Source organism: Calonectris borealis, chromosome 6 (assembly GCF_964195595.1).
Source record: "Calonectris borealis chromosome 6, bCalBor7.hap1.2, whole genome shotgun sequence".
NCBI classification, from domain to species: domain Eukaryota; kingdom Metazoa; phylum Chordata; class Aves; order Procellariiformes; family Procellariidae; genus Calonectris; species Calonectris borealis.
In genome coordinates, this window is record NC_134317.1 from 42,641,804 (window position 1) to 42,657,268 (window position 15,465).

Sequence of the window (15,465 nt, forward strand, 5' to 3'; positions counted from 1 at the left end):
CAGGGAAGGTCCCTGATGTCTGGAAGAGGGCAAATGTCATACCCGTCAACAAGAAGGGCCCATTACTCTTACTCCAGTCCCTGGGAAAGCAATGATCCCAGGAGCTCCGTGTGCTGGGGCCACCTGAGCCTGTGGCTCCTGGCCTCTCCCAGCCCATGGGACAGCTCTTCCCTAAGAGTGCTTTCTTTCACCCCAACGTGGGAATATGAAATCCATGTTATTATAGACAGAGGCCCAGGAGCATGAAAGGGAGAGAACAAGTAATGGCTCTTAGCCCTGCGTAACCTCAGCTGTAGCTGCCAACGCTGTGTACAGATGTGGAAACGAACCTCTGGAGGAAAAAATAAAAAGAAAAGAAAAAAACCCAGCAAGGAAGTGATCAGATTTCTCGGCTGTTCTGTAGGCTTTATTTCGGTAGCTTGTCCCACAAATTACATGCTTTCCCAGTGCAGGACTTGACCATCCTCTGGGGGTGGCGAGCAGCACATGAATGGCTGTACCTGCAAATCTTGAGCTACTTCTCTTCTGCCCAGCTTTCTCCAACCAGTGCCTCTTGCTTTGGTCCCTAGTGTCCCCAGGGCATTGGGAAGAGGAGAAAAAGGGTATGTGTGCTCAGCAACAGTTGCCCAGGCGTGCAGCATGCTAGGAAAAGTGGCCAGAAACCCCTTCGCCCTTTGGTTCTTCTGCTGAAGCATTAACGCTTCCAACAAAGCTCATGGGCAGAGCCCCGAGCTGTGGGGATCCCTGAAAAACTTGTCCTTGGAGATGTCCCCAAGTCCTCTCCCAGCCAGGAACCGCCATTTGTTTCCCGCCCGTGTGTTGCTGGCTGGATTGTTGAGGGGGCCGAGGTGCCTCTTTAGCCGGCACCTACGGAGCTCCTTCCGTGCTGTGCCGCTGGGGCAGGTTTGCCAGGCCGGGGGAGGCCCCAGGGCACGGGCCTGTGGCAGTGTGTCACAGGGCCCTTTGTGACCCGCTGTGAAATGGGCACTGCCACTTGGATGGCATGTGGCAGTGTGTCACAGGGCCCTTTGTGACCTGCCGTGATATGGGCGCTGGTGGCGACGCGGCCACCTCACTGTGCCCAGTGGACACGGCGGGACAGGACGGGACCGAGTGGGGCTGTGAGGAGCCCCCGCGCAGCCACCTTGTTCCCTTCTGACCCACGTCCGCGGCGCTTTTCCGAGGCGTCTCCCATCCCTGCGGCAGGAGCCCTCGAGGCCAGGCCTCAGCAGGATGGCGGAGAGACCCCCCAGCGTGCCCAGGCTGGCCTGGATGAGGAAGGAGAAGGAGGAGAAGGAAGGCGCTGGGGCTGCCCCAGCATGGCAGCCCGATGAGGAGGAGGAGGTCCAGCCGCTGCAGGCGGGTGAGTGGCTGAGCTGCGCCACAGGGCTAGTGGCTGCAGCCAGCTTGGCCCCATCCCATCCCCTGTGGACGTCCCCAGGGAAAGAGGGGAAGAGGGGAGGGGGCTGTTCCCCACAGCCGGGCTCCGGCCGGGCTCCATCCTCTGGGCACCCCCAGCCCCAGCCTGTGGCCAGGGAGGCGGGGGTCAGTGTCCCCACCGGCCCCTGTCCTGGGGCTGGCCCAGCCTGGGGAGCGCGGGGCTCGGCTCTGTTCTCCAGCCTCTCCCGCAGCCTCTCAGCTCTGCCTGTGCTTGGTCTTTGCCAGATCCAGTCTGCGACCTGCCAGAAGTGGAGGAAGAGACCTGCGCCCTCTTCCGCAGCAGAGCACAGGTACCCGCAGCCATCCCTGCCCGCGCTGGGCCTGCTCTCGCTGCTCAGCCGAGCACCGACGTTGGGGCACTCGGTGTGACATCCCTCTCTTCCCTGCCCTTCCTTCTCCTGCAGATGTTTTGGGAATCCCTAGAGCCCACTGAGCGTGAAGGCACCACCATCGTGGCCATCGAGGACATGGCAGACTCTGACTCCTATAACGCGGAGGCTTGTGCTGCCATGCTGGATGTGCTTGTTGAAAGTGACACCTCCAATTTGGAGCACGTAAGTTGCCTGTGGCCGGGGCTCGAGCCCCTTGGGGATCGTGTGCCCCCGAACCGGGTCCGCTGGGCACCCAGCAGCCTTTTAGGCACGGTGTGGTGGGAAGGGAGGCCCTTCGTGGGGGAAGCCGGGGAAATGGCTCGCTCTGGCAGCACTCCAACTCTCAGCCACGTCTCCTCCAGGTGCCGAGCATCGTGAGGTGCATCTACCGGTGGCTCACGACCAACACGGATGTGTCAGCTGAGCACAGGCTGGATAAAGCCCTTCTGAAGCTGACCCACGAGCACCCCCATGATGTGGTGGTGACCCTCCTGCACTGTGCCCCATCGTGCGACAGGTACGGGGCCCACCTGCCTTGAGGGCTCAGGGCTCACCAGCCTTTAGAGCCCATCAACCTGTAGAGCCCGTCCCATGTGGGGACAGACGGAGATTTTCAGGACCCTCCGGCCCCTCCATTTCCCAGCCCCAGAGCGGCTGCCATGCTCCCTCCCTGCCCCTCAAGGCACCGTTGCTCGGCCGCCTGCTGCCCGCAGGGGCAGGCCCGCTGGGTGCTGCCGGAGAGGGGCAGTGGGCAGAGGCAGGGCTGGCGGCCAGCCTGGGTCCCCGGGGTTGCCCAGGCCACGGCGCTGTGGCCCAGACCCTGCTGACACAGAGCTCTGGGCCTGCAGAGCTGCCGGGACCATGTGGAGGGCGATGGTCTCCAGGAGCATGACTGCAGACAAGGTGCTGCTGGAGCTGCTCTGCGTGCTGAAGGACTGGCCGCTGCACAGCACCTCCACCTGCGACGGGGACAAAAAGGACGTCTTTGCCCTGGCCGTGAGTTTCTGGACCAGGCCTTTGCTCACCCCCGGGGTCGCCTCTCCGGGCGGCTCTCCATCCTCCCCCGCCACTGCATCTCCCTGCCTCACACGGTGGGCTGGAAACCTGGGTTAGGGGCAGGTTCAGGGGCAGCCAGGCCGGGTGCTCCCCCTGCGTCTCCCGTGGCCCAGGGCAGCACCTGAGCCTCACCCTCCCACGCTCGGGCCCTGCCACGGGGACGACTCGGCACTGAGCGCGGTCTCTGCGTGTTTTGTTTTCTGCAGGCAACCAGGGCACTGTGGGAGATCCTCCAGCTGCGCAGGTGCCTACGGAGGTTGAAGGAGCATTTCCCCCACTTCTTCCTGGCTCTGCTCTTCCAAATCTTCTTCAGCACAGAGCAGGTGCCAGAGGAGGTCGATACCTTCTGGAGGAGATGCCAGCAGGAAGGCTGCCTTCCCACCAACCCCAACAGGTGCCCCATCCCAGTCCTCCCATCCCTCGCATGGCCCCAGAGCTGGGGCCAGGGTTCCCGGCGTGACCTGGGCTTTGCTCCGCACACAGATTTGCAGCGCTGACTGTGAAAGCACTGCTCTGCCGTCTTGGGTATGACTTTGTGGTGTTTGATGTCGAACGTAAGCGTGGCTGGGACACACTCCTCAACGCTGAGACCCACCACTACGCAATGGGTCTGCTGGGCAGGTGAGAGCCCCCTTCTCCCCACTCCCCCCGCCATTTCTCCCCTGCAGACGGGGCGCCCCACACAATCCCCTTGGGCGTGGGTGAGAGGGACTTGTCACCGAGGCACGGCCCAGCAGACTGGAAAAGCCTGGGAGAGGTGGGTGCACAGGAGCAGCCACCTCCCAAAGCGCCAGCGTCCCCTCCCGTGGGGCCTGGGCGGATGGCACAGAGCAGGGGGTCTGTCTGCAGGCAGCCCCACCCAGGGCAGCCCACCGGGGCAGGGCAGGATGCACTGAGGGCCAGCGGCAGAGCCTGGGGGACGAGTCCCCTGCGGGCAGGAAAGGGGCCTCCTCAGAAGGGAAGGCTTTGGGGCAGGAAGGGTGTTTTTCCAGTCTCCTCCCCAAAAGGAGCCTGCTCGTGTTGGGCATGGCCTTTCTCCTGGCGAGGGGTGGGTGGTGGGGAAAGACCAGGCCTGTGTGAGTCAGTCCTGGGAGAGGTTTGCTCGCCCTGCTCAGGGTCGACGGTGCCTTCTTCCCCCTGCCAGAGCGATGTGCGGTTCCTCGCAAAAATTGCGTTACGCGATGTCACGCTGCCTGGTCGAGCTGCTCAGCAGGAAGGAGCCACGCTGGGAGCTCTCTGCCATGGCGTTCCTTGTCGAGGTGAGCATGATGGCGAGCTCTGCCTCGCTTAGCTACCTCCCACCGCTCTGCCCTCTCGTAGCTGCAGCTGCGGGGGGAGCCCAGTCAGTGGAGCTGGGGCAGAGGGTGGGCTCTGCTGCGTGCCCGTGGCCCCTTGCTGCTGGGGTGACACTTGTCCCCACCTGTGTTTCGTGCCCCCCCTTGTGCCAGCTCTCGCTCTTCCATCGTGGCTCCTCAAAGGCCGAGGAATCAGAGGCTGCCGAGGGCTGGGAGGCACAGCGGAGCGGGCGATTGACATGTGCCACGTGCCCCACGGCGCAGGGCAGGGAGCCCAGGGGCTCTCTGCAGCCGCTGCTGCCTTTGGGCTCAGCTGCCTGGGACGGTGCCCGCGCCCTGTGCCGCTGGCTGGACCCAGCCCTGCGCGATGCTGGGGTCCTGCCGGCCGGGCACCCCTGTCACTGCTCTGTGTGTTTCAGCTCCTCGCCTGCCATGACACGAGGGATTGGGATGAATACATGCTGCTGCTCAGCCTAAGGTACCTGCAGAGTGAGCGCAGAGTGATGCATCGCCTGGTGCTCAGAGTCCTCATCATGCTCTGCAGGAGACCCGTGACGGTGAGAAGGGGGCAGCCGGCTGAAGCCGCGCTGGCGGCTGGGTCTGGGTAAGGGGTGCTGGGTAACACAGTAGCTTGGACTTGGCTGGCTTTCGGGAGCTGTGGCAGCTGCTCCCAGTTCTCCTGCCTCCCGTTCCCCTGGCCGAGTCCTTTGCGGCAGGCCTTTGGCTTCTGGGTCCCGAGGGCAGCAGCGTGGGCTCAAACAGCCGGAGCGGTTTTGGCCGTGCAGCCTTTTATGGCTTCACAACAACACAGCATTGTCTTCCACACAGGTCAACAGGATGCAATTCCTGCTGCCAAGTCTCATGGAGGTACTGCAGGATGCAGACGGGGAGGTGGTCGAGATGACCCTCTACGTGATCAGCAAGGTGGTCCGGGCCACACCCACCCCAATTGCCAGCTCCGTCGCTCTGCAGCTGGCTGAGAGGCTCCGGCCACTCTTTGACAGTGTAAGGCTTTGTGGCCGCCCCCCCCCCCGACGGGCACTGGGTGCTGCCAGGAAGCTTTGTGCCCTGTGGATTTCCAGACCCGTGCCCAGGTGGGCCTGGAGCAGCCGGTGCTGAGGTCTTGCCCTCTTCCTTGCCCCCAGGACATCAACTTTGTGCAACTGCTCTCCATGTACCTCTTCCGAGATGTGATGGAGTTTGTAGCAGAGGCAGGAAAAAAGCTGCTGAAGACGCATGTGCACCAGAGCCTGCTCCCACTGCTCTGCCACTCGCATGATGAGAACCAGCGCGTGGCAGAGGTGAGGATTTCTGACCTGCTGGTGTCCCTGTGGGAGGTGGCTCGGCTGCCTCCTGCCCTGGCACCTCGCGGACTGCAGCGCGCCAGCCTCCTCCTGGCCTTGGTACAGAGCGGCAGCTCTGGGGGACCTCTGTCCTGCTGCGCTGGCAGCACCAGGTGCCCCGGATGGGGGTGGCCCCACCCGTCTGCCCGGGCACCGAACCCGCTGACGGACACGTTCCCCAGCTGCTGCGTCTTCCCACCAGGGGCCAGGAAAGGCCCTGAGCCTTGCCCAGCTGCAGGGGACGCAGGTCCTGTGCCCTGGGCAGCGGTGCCATCTCCCAGTCTCTGCTGCTCTGCAGGCCTCTCGGAAAACCCTGCTTGAAGCTACCAAGTTCCTGAAGAAGAGGAAGCTCGAGCAGCTGCTGGAGAGGGAAGAGACATGGGCAGTGGGCGAGTGCCTGGTAAGGATGGCCCCAAAGCCCCAGACCCAGCCTGGACAAGCCCCCTGCCCCCAATGCTCAGTGTGTGGGGCTGGCAGCTGTGCCCCTGCCCACTGCTGCAGCCCATCGCTGCCAGCCTGCACCCCACGTGCTCCCTTCCCTTCAGCGTGCGGCCCCGCGGGCTCTTCTCCAGGCTCCCCTCCCTCCCCGAGCCCGGGGGTGCCGCTGCAGCCCCGGCCCAGCTGGGCTTTGGCAGCAGGCTGGCACCGCAGCTCCCCGGGGAGCACCCAGCCCTCTGCTCCCTCCAAACCCCGGCACCAGCCAGCTGCTGGCTGGGCGTCGTGGGTGTCCCTGGCAGGGGAGGCCAGTCCTGGGGGCAGGGGGAGAGTCGGCACCAACCCTTCCCTCCGTCCCCTTGCGCTCTCTCCAGCTGGCAGAGCACAGCAGCAGAGCAGACGAGTACCTGCACCAGTGCCTGCGGTACCTGCAGAGCCCACAGGAGTCCATGCGAGTGGCGTCCATCAGGATCCTTGGTGAGCCACAACCCCCCAGGGTCCCTCCCTGCCCCACTGCAGCTTGGCCCCAGCCCCGGCTGCTGCACCGGCAGCAGGAATCGGCCCCGTGGCTATGGAGCCCCGACTACCCACGGGGCTCCCTGCTGCCCTCTCCCACCCCGGCCCTTGGGCGTCACGCTCAGGGGAGGCCCCGGGCTCAGCCCTGCCAAGGGGAGGAGGGCGTGTGGCTGGGCTGGTGTGGGGGAGCTGTGCTGCTGAGGCTAGCGGGATCTGTGATGGGCTCTGTGTTCCTAGGGCGCGCTGGGCAGCACATGTGGGGTCAGCAGGAGAAGCTCCAGGTCATCTACGAGGGTGCGTGAGGGCAGCGGGGTGTCAGCGGGGACTGGCGGGGAGGAGGAAAGACCCTGGGCAGGGAGCTGCAGTCCCCGCCCCGGCTGGGGAGGGCTCTGCCCCCTGCGTGGACGAGGGGTGGCATGGGCAGAGCCGAGAGAGATTTCAGGGGCCGATTCGTCGCCGATCCTGTTGGGCCCTGCTCCCTCCTCGCCATAGGAAGAGCTGGGTGGGGTGGCCCTGGCAGGAGGGATTCCTGGGGTCCCTGCAGATCCAGGTTCTGACCTTGGCTCTGTTCCTCTCTCTTCCAGTCCTTCAAGGCATGCAAAATGACATCAGCCTCCCCGTCAGATGCCTGGCATCTCAAACCCTCCTGCTAGTAAGAACTGCAGAGAGGATCCCTCCCTCCAGGCTGCGGGTGCTGCAAGTCCGACTCCGCAGGGCGTGGAGGAGGCGGCCTTCTCTCCAGGGCAATGGCTGGCTGTGCTGCTGGAGCTCTGTGCAGACGTGATCCCGGGAGCTCCGTGTGCTGGGGCCACCTGAGCCTCCAGGGAAGACTGGGTGGCTCCTGGCCTCTCCCTGCCCACGGGACAGCTCCAGCCCTTGGGCCCTGCCTGTCCCCTTTGCCTGCTCCCAGGTCATCCCTCCGCTTGGCCTTCCGTGAATAAACAGTCTGGCTTCTTCATCTTCTCTGCATGTCTTTTCTTTGTGGAAACGAAATGGGGGAGAACTTGGGCCCTGAAGCACCCAGGCCCGGGTCCTGCCTTTCTTTTGCCCCATGTGCTGCGTGCAGAGATGGAGAGGAACGAAGGCAGTTCACCGTGGAAAGGACCTCCAGTAAGGTCAGTCCCTGTTCTGAAGGTCCCGTCACCTTCACAGACGCAAGAGGATCTCCATCTGGCCTGAGTCTCGATGCTGCAGAGGAGAAAGCTGGCAACGGATTTTAGGAGAATGGCCTTCTCCACACGGGCAGATGGGTTGGGGTGCTGAGCGAGGGGATGCTGGCCTTGGAGAAGGAAGTCCTGGAGCTTTATTGCTGCTGTTCCCTGCATATTTCCTGATGTTCACTGCCGAGACTAACTGCTATTTCATCTCCTGCCCACCCCTCCACCAGCCGGCTGGGGCCACCATCTCAGATGGCAGCTGGAGCTGCAGAGAGCTGCTGGCTCCTGGCCCGTTCTCAGCCCCTGCCTTGCTGCTGCAGGGCTTGGCAGAGGGCAGGGCAGTCTCACCAAAGGGTGACCAAGGACAATTCTCGGGAGACAGGGCCTCCCCCCGAGCAGCGGCCACCCCAGCTCCCCAGAGCAGCACCACGGAGATGAAACCTCTCCCAATGCAACTTGTACCCGTTGCCCCTTGTCTTCTCCATGTGGCTCCTTGTGAAGAGAGGGCCTGCATCTTCTTTGCAGCTACCCCTTAAGTAGGGGGTGATGAGGTGTCCCCCCCGAGCCTTCTTGTCTGCAGGGAGAAGAGACCTAACTCCTTCAGTCTTTCCTCATGGGGCAGGTCCTCCTGCAAGTGCCAGCGGACAGCCCAGCTAGCTGGTGGCTTTACAAGCCTACCCGGAAGCTTCAGGTCTCCAGGGAATTAGAAGGGCTTATTAGGCAGTGCTTTAAGTTTGTCGGAAGCATGGTGGTAGAGAGCAGGTGAGGGCTGCGCTCTGCAGCAGACAGGAATCGGCTACCTGGCCAGGGTAGCCTGGGGTTGAGTGGAGGTGGCCACCCAGACAGAGCTTTCTGTCAGGGAAGCTGCTGTCCAGGTGGAGGGCTGCAGAGACTGCACCCTTCCTCCTGGGTGGAGGAGGGTGAAAGCTCCACCTCTGCAAGGTGTGCTCTGGTGGAGTCAGTCAGGCAGTGGGTAGAGGAGCTGCAGGAGGAAATGAGCAGACTCGGCTCTATTAGAGGGGGGTGAACAAGAATCAGAGTATTATTCAAGGCTTTAAAGGGAGAAACACAGGGCCCTCTGGCACTGACCTCCAAGGACCACCAGGCAAAAAACTTCAACAGTGAACAGGCAGCACCTTGGAGAAGGAGGTGCTATGGTCTCTGGTGACCTGTGGGACCAGGCTATCACTTCACTCCTCTTCCTTTGACAGTGTCAAGGCTTTACTGCAGTCTAGTTAGACCACATCCAGAGCCTTTCCCTCATCCACGAGGCGGGTCACCTGAAGGAGATCAGGTTGGTCAAGCACGACCTGCCTTCCATGAACCTGTCCTGGCTGGGCCTGATCCCCTGGTTCGTGGCTCGTGAGCACCCTCAAAACGAACTGCTCCATAATCTTCCCTGGCACCGAGGTCAGGCTGACTGGCCTGTAGTTCCCCGAATCCTCCTTCCAGCCCTTCTTGTAGATGGGCGTCACATTGGCAAGCCTCCAGTCGCCCGGGACGTCCCCAGTTAACCAGGACTGCTGGTAAATGATGGAGAGCAGCTTGGCAAGCTCCTCTGCCAGCTCCCTCAGTACCCTCGGGTGGATCCCATCTGGCCTCATAGACTTGTGAGTGTCCAGGTGGCGTAGCAGGTCGTTAACTGCTTCCTCTTGGATTATGGGGGGTTTATCCTGCTCGCGGTCCCTGTCTTCCAGCTCAGGGGGCTGAGTACCCTGAGGATAACTGCTCTGACTATTAAAGACTGAGGCAAAGAAGGCGTTAGTACCTCAGCTTTATCCTTGTCCTTGGTGGCAACGTTCCCCCCCGCATCCAATAGAGGATGGAGATTCTCCTTGGCTCTCCTTTAGTCATTAATATACTTGTAAAAGCATTTTTTGTTGCCTCTCACAGCAGTGGCCACATTGCATTCTAGCTGGGCTTTTGCCTGTCTAATTTCCTCTCTGCACGACCTAACGAGATCCCTGTACTCTTCTTGAGTTGCCTGCCCCTTCTTCCAAAAGTGGTAAACTCTCCTTTTTTTCCTGAGTCCCAGCCAGAGCTCCCCGTTCAGCCAGGCCGGTCGTCTTCCCCGCCCGCTCTTCTTATGGCACACGGGGACAGCCCGCTCCTGTGCCTTTAAGACTTCCTTCTTGAAGAACGTCCAGCCTTCCTGGACCCCTTTGCCCTTCAGGACTGTCTCCCAAGGGACCCTCTCGACCAGTGTCCTGAGCAGGCCAAAGTCCGCCCTCCGAAAGTCCATGATAGGGATTTTGCTGACCCCCCTCCTTACTTCACCAAGTATTGAGAATTCCATCATTTCATGGTCGCTAAGCCCAAGCCGGCCTCCGACCACCACATCTCCTACCAGTCCTTCTCTGTTTGTGAACAGCAGGTCAAGCGAGGCACCTCCCCTGGTGGTTGAAGCTCCCCCATGAGAACAAGGGCTAGCGACTGTGAGACTTCTGCGAGCCTCTGGTAGAATATTTCGTCTGCCTCCTCGTCCTGGCTAGGTGGTCTATAACAGACTCCCAGCAGGATATCTGCCTTGTTGGCCTTCCCCCTCATCCTTACCCACAAGCACTCGACCTCGTCATCACTACCTTTGAGCTCTAGACAGCCGAAGCACTCCCTAACATACAGGGCTACCCCACCGCCTCTCCTTCCTCGCCTGTCCCTTCTGAAGAGCTTATAGCCATCCATTGCAGCACTCCAATCGTGAGAGTCATCCCACCATGTTTCCGTGCTAACTAAGACGTAGCTATCCCGCTGCACAGTGGCTTCCAGCTCCTCCTGTTTGCCGCCCATGCTGCGTGCATTGGTGTAGATGCACTTGAGCTGGGCTGCCGATTTCTCCCCCGACATTGGCGTGCCGCCCCTAGGCTCTTCTCTAGTGAGCCTGGTTTTATCCCCTTTCCCCTTCGGACCTAGTTTAAAGCCCTCTCAATGAGCCCCGCCAACTCACACGCGAGAATCCTTTTCCCCCTGTGAGACAGCTGAACTCCGTCCGTCGCCAGCAGGCCCGGTGCCGTGTGAACCTCCCCATGATCAAAGAAGCCAAAATTTCACCACTGGCACCAGCCCCTGAGCCACGTGCTGATCCGATGAGTTTTCCTGTTCCCTTCAGTATTCCCCCCTGCCACTGAAGGGATACAGGAAGACACCACCTGTGCTCCCGATCCTCCCACCAGTCACCCCAGCGCCCTGAACTCCCTTTTGATCCCTTCAGGACTTCTCTCTGCAACCTCCTCACTGCCAGCCTGTATAACCAGTAGCAGGTAGTGATCGGAGGCCTGTACTAGACCGGGGAGCTTCTTAGTAATGTCCTTCACCTGGGCCCCAGGGAGGCAGCAGACTTCCCTGTGGGATGGGTCTGGCCGGCAAATTGGGCCCTCCGTCCCCCTCAGAAGGGAACCACCTACGACAATTACCCTCCTTTTTTCCTTAGCGGAGGCAGTCGTAATGCGTGGGGCTGACTGACTCGCCTCGGGCAACCCCCTGGATGGGCCTTCATCTACATCCTCATTTGTCTGGCCCTCAAGTTCCAGAGCCCCGTATCTGCTGTGTAAGGGCAACTGGGAGGTGAGGGAGGCCGGGTGGGGATTTGCCTGGCGCCCCGAGCAGGGACCTGTGTCCATTCCCCCCCGTCTCCTGGGTCCCCTCCTTCTGCCTGGTGGCAAGAGGGCAGGGGATCCTCCGCTTCCTGTGGAGCCTCCATCTGCTGCCCTTGCCTCAGGGACGGCAGGGTGCGGCTCCACCAATCTATCTCCCTCTCACACTCCCTGACACTCCTTAGCCTCTCCATCTCCTCCTTCAGCTCTGCCACCAGGCTGAGCAGATCATCCACCTGGTCACAGCGCACACAGGCGTCGTCTCTGCTGCCCTCAGGTACAGTGACAGGCTCAGGCACTCCCTGCAGCCGGAGGCCTGGACAGATGTGTGTTTGCGTGGTGGCTCCGTCTGGGTGGCCACATTCCTTCTGGCGATAGCTTCCAGCCGAGTGGAAACCATGGCTAGGTCACCTTCTGGGAGGGCGATGAGGACTAGTGAGCTAGCCTCTGGAGCCTGGAGGGGCGATGCGCCCTGCCCGCCCGCCTTCCCCGCTCGCCCTGCCGGCGCCAACTGCCGTGCTGCGCCACGCCCTGTTCGCCCGCGCTCCAGGTCGCTCGCGCTCCCTGGGGGCTGCTCTTGTAGCTGAGGGGGTTCGGCCGCCGCCCGTCCTGTCCCCGCCCGCGCTGAGTCAGAGCTGCCGCTCGGCAGGAGCTCGCTCCTCCGGCTCGGGGGAGGGCGGGGGGCTGGGGCACCCTCTCGCTCCCTGCGCTGTTGCCTTCGCGGTTTTTGCCGCGGTTTTGCCGCTTCAGGAAGGGTCCCCCGGCGGGATCCTCCACTGACCTCCAAGGACCACCAGACAAAAAACTTCAAGAGTGAACAGACAGCTCCTTGGAGAAGGAGGTGCCATGGTCTCTGGTGACCTGTGGGACCGGGCTATCACTTCACTCCTCTTCCTCATACCTACCAACCTGCTGCAGGTACAAAGCCTTGGCAGCGGACAAAACCGATGAGCAAGGTTCACAGGGAGAACCGGCACCAGCAGCACATACTGAAAGCTGCAAAAGGAAGCATGGAGTGCTAGTAGTGGGTGACTCTCTGCTGAGAGGCACTGAGGAGCCCGTCTGCTGGCCTGATACACAGTCAAGGGAAGTTTGCTGCTTGCCAGGAGCCAAGATCTGGGATGTCACAGAGAGACTGCCACAACTGGTAAAAAAGCACAGACTACTGTCCCCTACTTCTTTTTCCACGTGGGCCAACAGAACCTGGTCTTCACAGGTGACCTCAGTTACTTGGACATTGGTTGGGAAACAATACAGCTGTGTACAAGCCATCCATCAGGTTCCTGGAATGCATTGAGGACTGTGTCCTGCTACAGATGCTGGACACGCTGACCAGGAACGGCGCATTGCTAGACTGACTGCTCACAAACCAAGACGACTTGCTTGACAACAGAACTACCAATGTTATCCTTGGATACAGCAACCACAACGTTGTGGAGTTTAAGATCTTGCTGAGCACGCCGAAGACCAGTAGTAGGACAAAGACCCTGGATTTTAGAAGAGCCAACTTCAATATGCTCCGAGCCCAGCTCCAGGGGACTCCATGGGAAGCATCCGTGGGAAGCACGGAGGGCAAAGGAGCTTGTGAATGCTGGGAGTTGTTCAAGAATAGCCTCCTGAAAGCACAGGAACAGTCCATCCCCTACAAAGGGCAAGGAAGGAGGCAGAACAAGAGACCACCGTGGCTTAACAATGAGTTTTGGGTGTGCTTAAAAGCAAAAAAAAAGAAGCCTACTGGCTGTGCAAAGGCAGCCAGATAGCCATCAGGGACTACAAGAACCTTGCTAGGGCATGCAGAGATGCAGTCAGGAAGGCTAAGGCTGAGCTAGCAAACTGGCCAAAGATGTCAAGTGCAAGAGAGGGTTCTTCAGATACGTGAGCAGCAAGCAGAAACACAGGAAAGACACAGACCCATCACTAAACATGGCAGAGAAGCGTAACGCTGACAAGGCAGACGTTCCCAATACCTTCTTTGCCTCTGTCTTTACCGGCATAGTTGGAGCCCAGATCACAAGGTCAAGTAGCTATGAGAACGCGTGTGTCGACCCAACAGTAGTGGGGGAAGGGCTGGTCTGCGGGCTCTTGCAAGGGCTCAACCCACATAAATCTACGGGCCTGGACGGAATCCACTGCAGGGTGTTAAGAGAAGTGGCTGACATTGTTAAGGTCACTATCTATAATATTTGAGAAGTTGTGGAGATCAGGGAAGGTCCCTGATGTCTGGAAGAGGGCAAATGTCATACCCGTCAACAAGAAGGGCCCATTAGTCTTACTCCAGTCCCTGGGAAAGCAATGATCCCAGGAGCTCTGTGTGCTGGGGCCACCTGAGCCTGTGGCTCCTGGCCTCTCCCAGTCCATGGGACAGCTCTTCCCTAAGAGTGCTTTCTTTCACCCCAACGTGGGAATATGAAATCCATGTTATTATAGACAGAGGCCCAGGAGCATGAAAGGGAGAGAACAAGTAATGGCTCTTAGCCCTGCGTAACCTCAGCTGTAGCTGCCAACGCTGTGTACAGATGTGGAAACGAACCTCTGGAGGAAAAAATAAAAAGAAAAGAAAAAAACCCAGCAAGGAAGTGATCAGATTTCTAGGCTTTTCTGTAGGCTTTATTTCGGTAGCTTGTCCCACAAATTACATGCTTTCCCAGTGCAGGACTTGACCATTCTCTGGGGGTGGCGAGCAGCACATGAATGGCTGTACCTGCAAATCTTGAGCTACTTCTCTTCTGCCCATCTCCAACCAGTGCCTCTTGCTTTGGTCCCTAGTGTCCCCAGGGCATTGGGAAGAGGAGAAAAAGAGTATTTGTGCTCAGCAACAGTTGCCCAGGCGTGCAGCATGCTAGGAAAAGTGGCCAGAAACCCCTTCGCCCTTTGGTTCTTCTGCTGAAGCCTTAACGCTTCCAACAAAGCTCGTGGGCAGAGCCCCGAGCTGTGGGGATCCCTGAGAAACTTGTCCTTGGAGATGTCCCCAAGTCCTCTCCCAGCCAGGAACCGCCATTTGTTTCCCGCCCGTGTGTTGCTGGCTGGATTGTTGAGGGGGCCGAGGTGCCTCTTTAGCCAGCACCTACGGAGCTCCTTCCGTGCTGTGCCGCTGGGGCAGGTTTGCCAGGCTGGGGGAGGCCCCAGGGCACGGGCCTGTGGCAGTGTGTCACAGGGCCCTTTGTGACCCGCTGTGAAATGGGCACTGCCACTTGGATGGCATGTGGCAGTGTGTCACAGGGCCCTTTGTGACCTGCCGTGATATGGGCGCTGGTGGCGACGCGGCCACCTCACTGTGCCCAGTGGACACGACGGGACAGGACGGGACCGAGTGGGGCTGTGAGGAGCCCCCGCGCAGCCACCTCGTTCCCTTCTGACCCACGTCCGCGGCGCTTTTCCGAGGCGTCTCCCATCCCTGCGGCAGGAGCCCTCGAGGCCAGGCCTCAGCAGGATGGCGGAGAGACCCCCCAGCGTGCCCAGGCTGGCCTGGATGGGGGAGGAGGAGGAGGAGAAGGAAGGCGCTGGGGCTGCCCCAGCATGGCAGCCCGATGAGGAGGAGGAGGTCCAGCCGCTGCAGGCGGGTGAGTGGCTGAGCTGCGCCACAGGGCTAGTGGCTGCAGCCAGCTTGGCCCCATCCCATCCCCTGTGGACGTCCCCAGGGAAAGAGGGGAAGAGGGGAGGGGGCTGTTCCCCACAGCCGGGCTCCGGCCGGGCTCCATCCTCTGGGCACCCCCTGCCCCAGCCTGTGGCCAGGGAGGCGGGGGTCAGTGTCCCCACCGGCCCCTGTCCTGGGGCTGGCCCAGCCTGGGGAGCGCGGGGCTCGGCTCTGTTCTCCAGCCTCTCCCGCAGCCTCTCAGCTCTGCCTGTGCTTGGTCTTTGCCAGATCCAGTCTGCGACCTGCCAGAAGTGGAGGAAGAGACCTGCGCCCTCTTCCGCAGCAGAGCACAGGTACCCGCAGCCATCCCCGCCTGCGCTGGGCCTGCTCTCGCTGCTCAGCCGAGCACCGACGTTGGGGCACTCGGTGTGACATCCCTCTCTTCCCTGCCCTTCCTTCTCCTGCAGATGTTTTGGGAATCCCTAGAGCCCACTGAGCGTGAAGGCACCACCATTGTGGCCATCGAGGACATGGCAGACTCTGACTCCTATAACGCGGAGGCTTGTGCTGCCATGCTGGATGTGCTTGTTGAAAGTGACACCTCCAATTTGGAGCACGTAAGTTGCCTGTGGCTGGGGATCGAGCCCCCCGGAGATCGTGTGCCCCCGAACCGGGTCCGCTGGGCACC